At 40.5% G+C, this 15,965-nt stretch overlaps 1 pseudogene; it reads right to left on the reverse strand.

The window, feature by feature from the left end:
* Window positions 1–2,430: 2,430 nt before the first annotated feature.
* Window positions 2,431–3,178, reverse strand: LOC148977497 (uncharacterized; annotated as a pseudogene).
* Window positions 3,179–15,965: the final 12,787 nt, after the last annotated feature.

A 15,965-nucleotide genomic window follows, 5' to 3' on the forward strand; every position in this document is an offset into this window, starting at 1 on the left:
AATTCACCCAAAATTAAAATTACAGAGTTTTAGTGTCAGTACATTAAACTACTATAAATAATATTTAATATAAAGTATAATAATGTAATGGAGGAATATTTGTGGGTCCTAATAATGCCAAATGTTTTATGTTACCAGTCAAAATCCTGAATACTGTTATGTCTCTATTGTCCTGATTGGGTTTCCAGCACCAAGTCCAAGCCATTTTCACCCCCAAAAGCATTTTAAATGTTAATTTTGTTTAACCTTTTAATATATGTCTTGGTGTATTGCAATAATAATATCATATTGTGATATGTATCAAATGTTGACACGAGGATATCGTTACACCCCTAAAGGTTATTGTTCACTGTAAACCCCAAAGTCGTTATTAAAAGCTACTTAAAACTAACAAGTCTTTTCTTGCTTTGTTGTCACTATTAGCACAACAGAATGAAAGTGTATTTTAATGTTCCACAACTTATTAAAATTAATTTGATTGTTAAATGTTAGTGTGTTTGCATGCTGAATGTTGATGTCTGCATGTGACGATTAAGGTCACTTGTAAAACTATAGATTAATAAATTGTATATAGATTAATAAATTAGATTACTATAAAATCTTAATAATAACTCAGGTGTTAGTAATATAAATTTAATATTTCCTAACTTTACATTGACACATAAATGTGGGTTAGATAATGATCAATTAAACTTATGAATTTAAATCACTTATAAAAAAACAGCCAATTTACTGTACTTTTCTTCCTTTAAAAGCACAAATAACTGTGATTTCTTGTAACTCTACTGATAGCTGGAATATTATTGTCAAGTAAAAGAAGTTCCAAGTGCCCAAACAATAACACTAATGACCATAATCAAAACCATTTTTGGGGGAATCAACATCAATTTATGAATTCAAAATGTTCCAATGTTGTATTGTCAAACTTACAACATTTAAGACAACTTTGTAAAATGAGTGAATTCAAATAAAGAGGAATATAACTAGAAAATTAATGAAAATTATATTAAGATTGCCCACTTTTTTTTTTTTTTTTTGCTTGACCAATCAATTTATCTCAACTTGGGTTTTACACAGGCATAGTATGCAAACCATACAGGGCTCAGTTGTTCAAAAAGATGAATCTGCATTAGAATGATCTGGATTTAGAAATCCTATGTTTTGCTATCCAGGATCAGGTAATCCATTTTAATTTTGTCAGTTTTTCAAAGCACAATTGGATTGTGTCACCCTGACCAGATCCAAACCTTTTCAGATCTGTATTATCAATGCTTGGAATGTGACTAAATGTCACAATTTAGACTACTAGAACATTCAACATGGATCAATTTAAGTGTGTTTTATTTGAATAGGCACAAAACAGCACAAAAAAAAAAAGTCAGATTACTCTTTACATTTTCATAAAAATAAAAAAAAACAGTCAGGCCCCCAACAAATAAATAAAGCAAACAAATATATTACTCACACGTACATTGCGCATACTTTGAACATATTTTAAATCATAAAAAAGATTGTCCAGTTGTTAACAAAATAAAGAATAATCAGAGTTCTTCATTTGTGGAGAGACCAGCTTAAATCAGATTTCAAGTGTAGCTTTGGTTTGTAGATTGGTAATAGTGTTTTGTTCCTCTGCCAGACAAATCTGTATTTCCACGCTTTCAATTTCTCGTTTAAGAAATTGCGTATAGGCATCATCATCCTTGTTTTGTAACGAACGCTTCAAGCCTCTTTACTGGGCTCCTGTTGGAAAGACTATTGATACCATTGAGTCTTCTTGCTAAAAACATGGCTGAGATCCAGAATAAATGTTTCCTCTGCATCAGGAGGAACTGACTCACTTTTCCACAGTCTTGGACGCACTGTCCTAACAACACCTTGAATCCCATGCAGAGATTGTGAATTTTCACTTCCAATAATGTCAAGAACCAAAACCTTGTAATCACCTCTGTTAAGGGGCTGTTGTGTGTTTTTTTTTTAGGGCTGTCAATCGATTAAAAATTTTAATCTAATTAATTACATACTCTGTGATTAATTAATCAAAATTAATCGCATACATAATTTTTGCTGTGAAAGTATTTACAATATTTCAATTCAAATGAATCAATGAATCAGCATTAGTGACATTAAAGTTCAAAAAGTATTTTAGATTTATATCCAGTGTTCAAATAATGGCCATAACATTCAACAATATGGCCTAATATTCTGAGGAAATAAATTCAAAAGTGCTTCAGGAAGATTTTTTTTAACTGTACAAGGTATCTCAGGCCACAGTTATAACCTTGGGGACACAATGAATAAATTAACACTCCCCTCAATTTCAACACTATTTCTCTTGTATGCAAAATCAATTTCAGGGCTTTTTTTTTGTGTGTAATTGAACATAAATAAATAAATTAAAAATAAGCCCCTTTTACTACATTTCACACACACACACACACACACACACAAAATCAACAAAGCAACAAAGCGTGTGCGTGCTTTTACCTGCATGGTTTAAGGATGGTTTCCTGCCTCTGAAGTTTGTCCCACTCAGGTGTAGTCAACATAGTCAACTTGTGCTTCTGTCTGCTCAGTGGTTTTTTAGAAGACGAGAGATCATGGAGAGTGATGAGTTCCATCTTGCAGGAATCCTGAATCAGACTTTCTGTCAGTTGCCCAAGTTGATTTTGCTGCTGATAGCTCCTCTGTATTTGCAGGGCTATGTTTAAAATGTCCCACTTTCTTACGATACTTTGTCAATGCGTCACAAAACCCACTGTCTGTGAGGCAAACAGTGATGCTTCTCTGTACCATATGAGCAACACAAGGCATGTGCTCATATGGAAGCTTTCTCTCCGCAGCAATCATGTTTCAGGGACACGGGCATCGGCGTAATGCCAGGTGTCCGTTTTTAGCATTGCTAATGCAAATGAATTGAGTTTCCACTTACATTCAATGATGTGTGCAGTAACACCAAGGTGATTGCCAACTGAAGTCCAGTGATCCCCTGTCAGCGCGATATATTCCGCTCCCACCAATACATCTCCTTTTGTTTTGTTTTTTCAGTGCCATATAGCTGCTGAATTTTTAACAAAATAGTATTTCCCGATGGCGGGTTAAATGTTACGTTTGAAGTGGCAATTTGCAAAACCTCTGCTAACCCTCTGTCTTCTATCACCGAAACTGGTCTGCAGGACATTGCGATCCGTTTAGCAAGGGAATTGCTCAGTCGGTCACATACAGATTTGCTAAGTTTGTGTTTCAGTGTTTGGTCCAGTGTGGTTTGAAGATGAGGCTGACTGCTAGAGTTGGTATCACGGGACGTGCTAGGTTAACGTTAACTCCTGGATGCTTTGCATTGATGTGGTATTTTAGAGTTGACGAACTCCTGTGATAGGCATATTCATTGCAGCAGACATTACAGATGACTTTATTTTTTATCAACACTTCCATCAGGCTGTTTTTTATAGGTAAATGTTCCTATCAATGATCCAGAAAGTGCGTTCTCGTCTCCCTCCTTCATTTTGCAGTTGAATGGTGGCTAGTACAGCTCAGAGTCAAAGGTCAATACTGAATGGATTAATCTGCGTTATTTTTTCTCAGATTAATTATTCGAAATTAACGCGTTATTTTGACAGCCCTAGTTTTTTTTTTTTTGGTTAATTGCATTCACATTTTGGGTTAGTTGTCACTTCACCACCCTTAGAGTTAATATACTATTAAAGCATAATGGCATCTTACACCCGCCAGCAGTGTGCGAGTTTCTGCTACAGTGAAAAATGAAATGTTTCCCTTTCGAGAGCAGTAACTCTACATTGCGATGTTTGTGTAAATGCTGTGTCTGTATGAGTGAGATCCACACTAAAAACATGTATCCTTTCACAAAAAGGGCTTTCCCTCCTCTTCCACCCAACACTGTGACTCACCCTGCCCCAGAGCAGTGCAGAGTCGCAGCCCATAACTATAATGGCCTCTCGAGAGAATGCCAATATTCCTCCATAGTGCACGACCCCGTCCGTGCCCGATCGGGTGCCCGCCTATATCCTCCTCAAGCAGTTCCCCCACCAGTGCTTCTAACATGGCTGGGGCAGGGCTCCAATCAATAGCAACAGCGGCCGTAGAACTAACGCGACCACTGTATCATTTCCTAGATGCGCTCTGGCCGCCCATCCGCACAAAACAGTGAACTGTAAAGCCGCACAAAACTATTATTTCTGTAAAGCCGCTTTGGAACAATCCGTACTGTTAAAAGTGTAGTGAATTAAATGAAGGTGACTTGACACGCGCATTCCAGTCACTCACAGTTGCTTCAGCGCTCTGAGACCATGGTGCAACCCGGATATGTTCTGCCTAGGAGTCCCTTTGGGAATAGTGACAAAACGCACCATGGTATCGACAAATGCTTCGACCTCAGGCTGAGGAGCAGTGTGCTTGGGTATGCCTGCCTCAGGTCTGTGGTCAGAGTCACAGAGGGAGTGGCACATACACCGTTTGAATTAAAGGCAGTGTCCTTAGCCCTGGAAGCTGTTCTGTCAAGGTTGGAGAAGCAGCATGTACTGATTTGAATTGACAACATGTCTATGGTTTCGTACTTAAATCACCAGGGTGCTTCAGAAATGAAGGTTTATTAACTAAGTTCGGGAGGAGCACGTTCAGATAATTGACACGTGTGGACAGCAATCAGCAGTCAATGATAAGAGGGTACAAATAGACTCAGCAGTCTTACCTCGATCCATTGACAGTTTGCAGCATCCCTCCTCCACACTAGTTCTCCACACTCCTATTTCTCCACACTCCTCTTTCTAAAAATCACTTGCATACGGGGGGAGTACTCTGGGTTAGAGCTCGGAGAGCTCGGAGCCCTCCCTCCTGACAGCATGCCAAATACGCATTGAATCTTACTAACTCAAAATTATATGTAAGTGTGAACTCGTGAACTCTTTTTAAACAGGCAGGGAGTCTCCTGTTGTGGGCGGATTGAAACTTTCTCTCCATCAGAGCGGCACAAATCCCCAGTCTCCTAAACCGCAGAGCAGACATGCTTCCGAGGAATGGGATTCCTCGGGGAGAGTGGAGGTTTTACCTCGAATCGGTGTGAATGATTTGGAATCGATTTGGGAGGGCGGATGTGGATCTGTTTTTGCCATGTGCCAGAACATGCACTGTCAGTCGCACTTCTCACTATCTCACTGCCTGCAGGAGATGCTCTGGCTACAAGTTGTCATTGAAAATCCCATGGCAAATCCCCCTCAAGAAGGACCTGCTGTCTCAGGCCAACGGCACGATATGGCACCCCAGCCCCGAGCTGTAGAACCTTCATGTGTGGCCGCTTCAGGAACCTTCAATGACAGGGACACACTGCCTTCACGAGTGCTGGGCACACTCACAGAGGTGCACGCACCTTCTACCAGGCGCCTTTTACGCTCTAAAATATTTTTGCAAAATGCGTTTCCCGAAGGTATCGTTAGCCAACTATGGTCGCAAGTTGGTCGCAATTTCCATTGAACTCTATTGTTAACGACGGAACTTGCGACCATAGTTGGCTAACGATGCTTTCGGGAAACGCACCCCTGGTGATCTGTTCCATATGAGATATTTTGTGCTTCCAACAGCGCAGACTGGATAGTGGGAGTTTGCCATGTGAATGTGTATGTGGACGCTATTACTTTGTTTCGTTCCCCGGTTGATGGCAATCGATCAGTAAGCACACTCGGGTGACCAGATTTCTCAAGTGAACGAGGAGATAGTGTTCTTCATGGCCGCCACCGTGGGATCTAGCTCTAGTTTTGAGGGCTCTCTCTCTACCGCCGTTTGAGCCCCTAGCTTCGATTGCTGTTAAGGAGCTCTCAATGAAAACAGCTTTGCTCCTTGCTCTTGCCTCTGTGAAGCTCATTGGAGACTTACAGACGTTCTCGGTGAATGACGTTTGTATCTGTTTCGGACCCGGCGACTGTCACTCTCTAACACCGTTCAAAGCACAGGTTGTTTCCCTGCCCACTTTATCTGCTGAGCTGTAATCCTCGTGTGACGCTGACGCTCAGTGTTTTTTAGGTTGTTTTTAACAATTGCATCCCTTGCCGCATGTCCAGTAATTAATTCTTTCTGATAGAACCCTGGAAGTTAGGCTGGGTTTTCAACAGGCTCAGGTCATAATCACGGAGACATCACAGAGAGGGACATTATGCCTGGTAGGGATGTTGTCGAGGACAATACAGGAAAGTATTACTGTATGTTGCATGCTTTTATGTGGTTTCGCCTGCAAGTTGCAAAGCACCTCTTTAGAACTCCATCAAAATGCCCAATTGCAGATTGTATTTTCCAATGAGTAGTGTTAAAGCGTGCCCGCTAGCTATGTTTTCTGCAAGGTATAAGTGGATAGATTAGGTCTCCTATGCCGCCTGGTTAGTATACGATCATGCTATTAAGCACTCTCCTTCAAGATATGTGCATCATGGACATAGGTATCATTTCCCACCCCGTCCTTCATTCATCGCTGTTTCAAGACAGCACAGAGACCTTTTTATTAGGTTTCATTAACCTGTTGGGAATTGGAATTACCGTCATTGATCTCGTCAAGCATACCTCTTTTACCATCACTGCAGAGCTCAGCCAGTCTTCCAACCCCACATCTGTTGGAGGTTTGCAGTCCTTCACCGTCTCTAAGGAGGTTTTGCTATGATGTCAAGTCTCAGGTCAAGCAACCTCCATCAGCGCCTGAGCGAGTGGATCCTGTGACCCCACCTTTGGCGTCTGATCCCTTCGCTCCAGCTCTAATCACCGTGTGACACTGTCACATATGACACATTTTTAACCACTCTATATATGTATATATATGAATGATTTATGTATATTAGAGTTTTAGGTTTACATGTTGTCTTAATCATTTTAGCCCATTTGAATTTTCTGTTTTATGTGTATATGTCTTTAAATGATCATGGGACTGCCTGTCATGTAAGTGATCACATGACATGAAATGGGAAGCACCATAAAGGAAGCAGCATGGCATGCAAATATGTTCACTAACACATTGCCTGATTAGTGATCAGTGATCATAACAGACTGTAAAAAAAAAGATGGACGACGCCCTTTTCCATTGGTGAAGTGAAGCCGCCAAAGTCCTAATAGGGCGCTGACATCTTGTGCAGATTTGGGACCTGATTCTGTGCAGTAGAAAACACGGGACCCAAATCCGCGCAGTAGTGAGTGTGGAGTGGAGCCGCCTATCAAGGTCCCGCCTCCCGAAAATCTCCCAAAAAGTCTATTGGTGTCTCAGTTACTGCTTCGCTCAGAGAAGCTGTAAAATCTCAGCTGTCAAGTATGATGTCACTCCTGTTTTTATAGCATCAAATAACTAGCTAAGACCAAACTTATTTAAAAAACGAACACTTAAACTTACGTGATAAAAACGACCTAAAATGACCACAAACATCTTTGAAAAAAATAAATGTATTTGAAGTGTAATTCGATTGTTTAGTCATTGCATCCATTAGACTACACGGGGAGGTCTGGACTGGACAACCACCGGGGGCCAATCAAGACACTTTGGCTTCACTTTTCAGGACTTGTGTGGCACGCTTGTGATCACCAAGAGCCTGGACTTTTACCTTTTAAGGACTTTCCTTTCCAGGAATCGCACTTTATTGGATATATACCTGTGGACACATTCACATAGGGACTATCAACACAATTGGACTCATTTGGTTTTAGGGTATGGTGTTATGGACTTAATGCTTTTAACTGTCTGAAGTTTCCTTGTTTTACCAGTATAGGTGTTAAAGCTATACTGTGTCGCATTTACTCCCATCTAGCGGTGAAATTGTATATGACTACCAACTGAATATGAGTGTACTGAGTGTAAAAAAGCGAAAGGTGAAGCTTGAATTTCCAGGTATGTCCAACCAACGTTATAAGTTTGTTTGGTTCAGATGTGTTTAATTAATTAGCCTTGTTTATTTTGTGGACTCTTATTAAATATCCTTTTTGAACTTTCTTCATCTGCCTGTCTTCAGTCTGTGCTACAGCCTTGTAACACAACTGAAATCTGATTAGATTCCATTTAAACAACTTGGCCAAAATTACAAAATTTTTGACAATTATAAATTTAACAAATCGTTGGACATAAAGTAAAGTCAAGTAAAAAAATGTATTTACAGTGCACAAGTCCTCGAAGTCCATGCTACAAGACTGGGATAGCATGACTAGTAAACCTATGCTTTCCTTCCAAAGAAAACCAAATTATGTGTCTCCAGTATGTGATGCAGATTATTTCTCTCAGATTAGCTTTCAGATTCAACGCATATTGCCCAGCTTTTGCAGAGTATCATTGAAATTTAAATGAGCAATTCTGAAACAATCAAGCCAACTTTTGTCAGGCCAGTTAAAGCCCAGGACACACCAAGCCAACTGCAAAGAACTAGCGGCAAGGAAAGCTGACTATGTTGTCGCCTCTTGTCAGCTGTGTCTCAACCATAAAGCTGCGCTTGAACATGTCAAAAGGACTAAAGGCGAGTGTCAACTTGCACATGGTGGCAGTGGCTCAGTGGTTCATATAGGTTGTCAACAACTGGAAGGTTGGTGGTTCAATTCCCGGTTCCACCTGACCAAGTGTCGAGGTGTCCATGAGCAAGACACTGCCGTCGGTGTGTGAATGGGTTAATGTGAGGCAAATGTAAAGCGCTTTGATGGCCATTGGGTCTGTGAAAGTGCTATATAAATTCAGTCCATTTACCATTTACATGCTTTCTGTGCCTGCGTATAAGTAAATATCAGTCTATATCATTAGACTATAAGCTTACCATTTTGAATCACACAGATCACTTTTTTGTGGCTCATTATGAAAAATATTTGTGCATTTCAATGGGTAAGTTGACGTAAAATTAAAACTTTTTTGTCTGTACTGTCTTGACTTCTTTGTTCGATTTCATTACTTTAAGTCACATTAACTCTAATGCTTAACTCTGTGATTAAAACATTGCTTACCTTTGGTTACTGGTTTCAATTAGGACTGTTATTCTGAAGTTTCTGTTTTGTAGTTTTCATCTCAGTAGGCAAAATGTGGTAAGGTAATGATTCTGAACTGGCCATACACTGGACACTTTACTATCCCATGAGGCCATGGGAGAGGAATCATGGCAGCGCAACTGCGCAGTTGCATTCATAATACACACATCCATATTTTAAGGAACATGTTTTTTAATAGTAAGTTTTGTCTCAAATCTAGTACACAGACAGTATGTGATTTCAGATGCAGTCTGATGCTGATTCTTCAGATATTTTTTTCATGTACTAATATAAACCGTGTATGCAAAGTTTGTATACAGGAATTAATTCTGATTAATTCAAACTCACAGTTATTTAGATTCACATAGAAATTAGAGGCTGATTTTTTTTAAAAATCTCTGGCTGTGTCTGAAAACTGCAAAAAAAAAAAAGCTGTCTTCACAGCTGTACAAGAGGTAGGAATTAAGATATCAAGCCTCATCTAAATTCCAGTCGGTGTAACGTTATCCTATCCTATTGAGATGCCTTCGTGTGGTCATTTTTTAAGGCCTATGACATCTGTCAGTTTACTGAATGTCCTCCAGTAGAACATACTGTACCAGTAAGGGGTTTAACATTTCAGCCACTCCCAACAAGCAGAAGGTAGCCTCTTGAGCACAGGCTAACTTATCAAATGCTCATAACCTCCTGAATCCGCTCGTTATTATGTCTGACATCACATGTCACTGATTGCGTTTCCAAACTTTGATGAATCAATCAGATGCCAAAAGAAAATGACGAACAGTGCTGATATACACTCACAATGTGATGTAATACTACCTAAAAATCAGGGTTCTCAAGTTTGAGCAAAAGCTTGGAGTGAGATCACACGCGGTTAGGGGAGGAGCCATAATGAAGCCCCGCCCCACCCATCCCCGCCCCCAATTTTACCCATTGTTCATAATTAACCACACTGTAAAAAATATTTTCAAGATTTGTTATCACAACATATTTTCTTTTGTCAAATCAACTTTATAATAATTTATTTAGTTGAGATAACTTAATATTTTCAGTTTATGATGGTTAAATTAATCTCCTTCATTGTATTAACTCACTTTTTCCAGTTCAATCAACTTAAAATTTTAAGGCAACCCAGGTTACTTACTTTTTTAAGTTAAACCAACAATATTTTTTTACAGTGTAGTTATCACTACATTTTTTCTTTTGTCAAATCAACTTAAATAATTTATTTAGTTCAGATAACATATCATTTTGAGTTTCTGATGGTTAAATTAATCTCCTTCATTGTATTAACTCACTTTTTCCAGTTCAATGAACTTAAAATTTTAAGGCAACCAGGTTACTTACTTTTTTAAGTTAAACCATCAATATTTTTTACAGTGCAGAACAAATTAAAATTATAACAATTGGTAAATCTGATAAATGACAGAGCAATTCATCACATCAAATACTCTTTAATGCAGTATTACAAATATAGCTAACCAAAAATATAACAAAGTGCTCCAAACAGTTTCAAACAAATCTTTAAAAATTGCATTTTGATTTTTGAATGCGTCTTCTATCTAGACGAATGATTTATTGTGTGGTGGGACATTGAGAACAAATGGACAGATTAGAGTGCACCACCTCTTCCACTGTCTCCTCCTCTAATCTGGCAACCTTTTTAGGGGGCTTACCCTTTGGTGCCCAAAATGACAAAATATCTTTCTGCTTTTTTCCTGACATCTTTGAAAAATACAAATGCAACATTATGACAATGATTAAATATTACCCAGAGCAATCTGCTGTAATACATCCTTAATGTAACTAGAAAGACTATTAATATTACAGTATAATATAATTTAAAATAAAATCAGTAAATCTTCATTCCTTTCCATACCCACTAACATTTCTCTTAGTTTCAGATAACGTAAGATAGCCAAACTGAGCCTGGTTGCAAAGTAGTTGTAGAGTTTTTGACTGCATCAATAATAATGTACGATGGGCTACATATTAAATGTTCTAGCCCAAAAATGTTAGACGAGCTTCTTCCAACTTACCTTCTTCTCCATCACGACACATGTGTTCGCGCGATATTTTTGGTTACCTAGTAACGAACGTAAGGTGGCCGAGGATGTTCCGTCCATTTCCGTGTGTTCGCGCTACTGAATGACATGTCATGGATAGATCAGTGGTGCACGCAGCGCGCATATATGTTGCCTATAGTAACGAACGCAATCTGGCGGAGATACGCGCTGGCGGCAGGAAACTTCACTTTGTTTGCCTGCGCCTCGTATACAACGTTAGAAAGCTTTCAGCCAGGACAACTTGGTTGGCATTGCCTTTTCAGCGTGAGAAATACACAGTGTGGCGTGTGAGCGTGTGAACCGGTCGAAATGAGTGTGTCTCACGGCCAATGCGTGAGACTTGAGAACCCTGCTAAAAATCATCTCCATTCCTAAATCCCAGATGGCCAGAAAGTGATTCATCTTTTATAACTCGCTAAAATATTTGTGGATGCTGTGAGTCTGGAATGTACACTATATGTTTTTTTAATGCACAGCTTAAATATGTAATGTGTAGTAAAAATAAGTAGTACTCATAAACAGCTGTTGAGATTCCCAAGTAAAACGAGAGGTTTAGACCCAGACACAGCATTCCTTAAGTCACGACTTAACAAGTGGATAAAGTGGTTATGTTTCTCCTTGGCAGCTGAGACCAGTGAGATGAAGTAAGCCACCTTGGGATATAATCAGTATAAAACTCAGCTGCTCAAAATTTAATTAGCCTGGGTCAAACCTAGGTCATTTCCATATCACTCTGAGGCTGGCAACTGGGATAAGGCTAAATCTATGAAGACAGATGATCTTCACTGAAACAATCACAATGTGAAGAGGTGAGGGTTATTTGGCTCTGTTGAATATCAGCAAGGACGTGTTACTCGTGTGTCTCAACTGTAGATGCTTGACTGATTGAGAATGAAGCTAAACAAGCTCATTTCATAGTGGCTCAAATTTGCTCTTACTCTGGTGGTTAGCACTCCATTGATTGAACAAAAGTCCTGCCCTCTTACTGTTGGTCAGTAACTTACTGTTTCTTAGTTCCTCTTACTGTTTCTTAGTTCTTACCACAATTAGGTGGTAACCATAATTAACTTTAACAAGTAGAAACAGCCCTTTTATCCAGTAGCTCTTTGTAGACCAGCTTTCTATTGTGTATGTGAATTTGGGCCAACAAGACATGCCCTGTGAAATATCAGTATATTACATGGCACTAGCTCAAGAGCAGTGGCTCTTGAACTTTTTCTACCAGGCCCCTCTTTTGTAGAGAAATGCATCCACATAAAAACACTCTCAAACATGAGAGTGCTGGGGCCAGAGCTAATGCTGGGGCCACACCACAAGATATTCAGGCTGATTTCTCCCCTGCTGACAATCCTAAGTGAAGTCCCAATTATCTTGATTGTTCTACAGACTCATCCGATTTTCCTGTGGTGTGAGATGTGTTAAGAGTGACTTGCTTGGAAGAACATTGGAATATCTACGATTGCGAATCAAATTCTGAAGTCTTGACTCTTGAAATATTGGGGCTCACTGCGTCGGACAGGTGAGCCCTACTGGCCTATGGATTAGGAACAGCATGATTTATCCCGTCTGACCAGGAGGGTTGTTGCTGTGTTGCCTCTGGCGTGAGCAGGTCACTGCGCTGGGCGGATGGGCCCTACCGGATGACGAAAGAGGGGCAGCAAGATTTGGGAATGCTTGACCAGGAGAGCCTGTGTAGCTTCCGACGGGAGGAGCTCACGGCATCGGGCGCTACCGGCAGACGGCGGAGTGGTACGTTTTGGAAGCCCAGACTGGAGATTTCTTGATATGTCCGCTGGCAAATCGATACCTGTTGGATAGGAAAGAGGAAACAGATGAACGCTACATCCGCTGGGAGACCAATGCTCGCTGGACAGAGAAAGAGGAAACATAGATGCATGCAATGTCCGCTGGGAGACCAATGCTCGCTGGACAGAAAAAGGTAGATATATGCTGTCCGCTGAGAGACCAATGCTCGCTGGACAGTGGTAATGGTAAGATAGATACATGCTGTGTCCGCTGGGAGACCAGTGCTTGCTGGTCAGAAGAGAGTAGAGATAAGTGCACAGTACGTCCGCTGGGAGACCAATGCTCGTTGGATGGGAGAGAATATAGATAAATACACAGTACGTCCGCTGGGAGACCAATGCTCGCTGGACAGGTGAGAGTAGAGATAAGTACATAGTACATCTGCTGGGAGACCAATGTTAGCTGGACAGAGAAAGAAACAGATGCATGCAACATCCACTGGGAGACCAGTGCTCCCTGGACGGAGAAAGAGAAAACAGATGCATGCAACGTCTGCTGGGAGACCAATGCTCCCTGGACGGAGAAAGAGGAAACAGATGCATGCAACGTCCGCTGGGAGACCAATGCTCCCTGGAAAGAGAAAGAAGAAACATAGATGCATGCAATGTCCACTGGGAGACCAATACTCACTGGAAAGAGAAAGAGGAAACATAGATGCATGCAACATCCACTGGGAGACCAATGCTCGTTGGATGGAGAAAAAGGAAACAGACGCATGCAACGTCCGCTGGGAGACCAATGCTCGCTGGATAGAGAATCAAGAAAAAGATGCAGGCAATGTCCACCGGGAGACCAATGCTCGCTGGATGGAGAAAGAGGAAACATAGATGCATGTAACTTCCGCTGGGAGACCAATGCTCGATGGACAGAGAAAATAATCAATTAGGGATTTTAACGGGAATATTAATTCTGAATAGTGAGGTACTGGAGAGAAGACATCACTGCAGCAGCAGTGGAGAAACTTACCTGGAGAAATTGAGCTCCTGTGGAAGCAGAGACATCACTGCTGCGGCAGTGTAGAAAATTAGCCAGCAAAAAAGTACCTTCATGGGAGCAGAGACATCACTGCTGCGGCAGAGATGAAAATTAGCCAGAGAAAAAGTGCTCTTGTGGGAGCAGAGGAGACATCACTGCTGTGGCAGTGTAGAAAATTAGCCAGAGAAACAGAGCTCCAGTGGGAGCAGAGGAGACATCACTGCTGTGGCAGTGTAGAAAATTAGCCAGAGAAACAGAGCTCCAGCGGGAGCAGAGGAGACATCACTGCTGTGGCAGTGTAGAAAATTAGCCGGAGAAACAGAGCTCCTGCGGGAGCAGAAGAGATGTCACTGCTGTGGTAGTGGAGAAACTTACCTGGAGAAACAGAACCCCTGCGGGAGCAGAGGACAAATATCTGCTATGGCAGTGGAGAAAATAGTCTACATAGGAGTACATTACATTACAAAATAGGAGACATTACTGCTGCGGCAGTGGAGAAACTTACCTGGGCAAATTGAGTTCCTGTGGTGTGAGGCTGAGCGAAGGGACCTGGTGGGCCAATGCTTGTCTTCTTTTGCGCGTTAATCAAAGATGCAAGGAAGAGGTGAGAGATTAAATCCTTGCAGGATTATGCGCATCTGAATTTTAAGGGGCCAAGAAAAGATAGCAGTTCACATTTAGAACAGTTTAGACTGTCTGGGAAATATTCTCTCATTTTTTTGTTTTTTTTGTTTGTTTCTTGTCTTGTGCTGTATCCAAGTTAAAGAATTCAAATGGACGAGGCTGAACCCATGGTTTTAACCTATGCAATTGGAATCCCGAGCTCAGCAGAAAATGTGCGGGCTGAGATTGATTATTAAACATTTGAAAATATTCTTATTTTTCTCAGATGATTTTGTTTATTTTCATAATTTCTATGGGTCACATTCCCTGTCAATTTGTCCGTTCTGGATCAGAAAAGCCAACAGTGAAGGTGTGAGCTTAAATTACCTACTTCAAAAATAAAAATACATTTATGACAAAAATTTTAATTTCGAAGCGATTTTGTAAATAAATTCCAGGACAGTGTTAACAAAAGGTTTTTAATGATTCTATGTGCAATCTGCATGTAGGCCTAATGTGCGACCTACTGTTTACATGTTAGTTTACGCCACAAGGAAGCATTACATCAATGAACGGCAAATCATTTGTACAGATTTTAAATGTGTGTTCTCCAATCAAAAATTAGTATCCAGATAGCACAGATGGCATAACTTGCTCGTGATTCAACAACTGAAGCGATGTGAAATTCAATCAGGGACAGAAAAAGGTTTTGAGCTGGCTGAATCTGCAGTGCGGCTTACTCAAGGCCTGTTACGGCGGCCTGACGCTGAAGGAAGGCCCGGTCCTTCGCGTTAAAGGGATAGTTCACTTTGAAATTAATTTTTGATGTTTTAGCTTACCTCAAGGGCATCCAAGATGTAGGTGTCTTTGTTTCCACAGCATTTTCAATTTTCACATTTTTTGGTCAAACCGTTGTTGTCTGTCAGTTCTATAATGCAGTTTTAGGGGGTCCACCTCAAAGAGCATGCACAGAGAAGTCAAAATTAAACATGATTTAATGACTCGTGAATGTAAGTACACACTGATGGCCTAAGTGAGAAAACGAACAGTATTTATATCGTTTTTACCTCTTGTTAACAGCCGTCGAACTGATCTGAATCAGATGTCCAACTGAATGGAACTGAACCATCTCCAGACATTACGCCGGAAGTGATCTCTCGCGCATCTACGTCACGCATTGTTTACATGGAGATTTCGGAAATTTTACCGATTCACTAAACATATTTAGATATACAGGAAATTGCAATGGAAGACGATTTCGATATATCTAAATATGTTTAGTGAAAGGTAAAACTACTGTGTAAAAGTACAGTGTAATCTCCGTGTAAACAATGCGTGACGTAGATGCGCAAGAGATCACTTCCGGCGTAACATCTGGAGACGGTTCAGTTCGGTTCAGTTGGACATCTGATTCAGATCAGTTCGACGGCTGTTAACAAAAGGTAAATTCTAAGGATTTATTCTCAATCAACGAAACTACAACAGGAATTTGAGTGTCTGACTTCTATCGTTGAAGACCTGGGCAAAAGTTGCATT

Source organism: Pimephales promelas, chromosome 9, assembly GCF_988280905.1.
Source record: "Pimephales promelas chromosome 9, fPimPro1.hap1.1, whole genome shotgun sequence".
Classification (NCBI taxonomy): domain Eukaryota; kingdom Metazoa; phylum Chordata; class Actinopteri; order Cypriniformes; family Leuciscidae; genus Pimephales; species Pimephales promelas.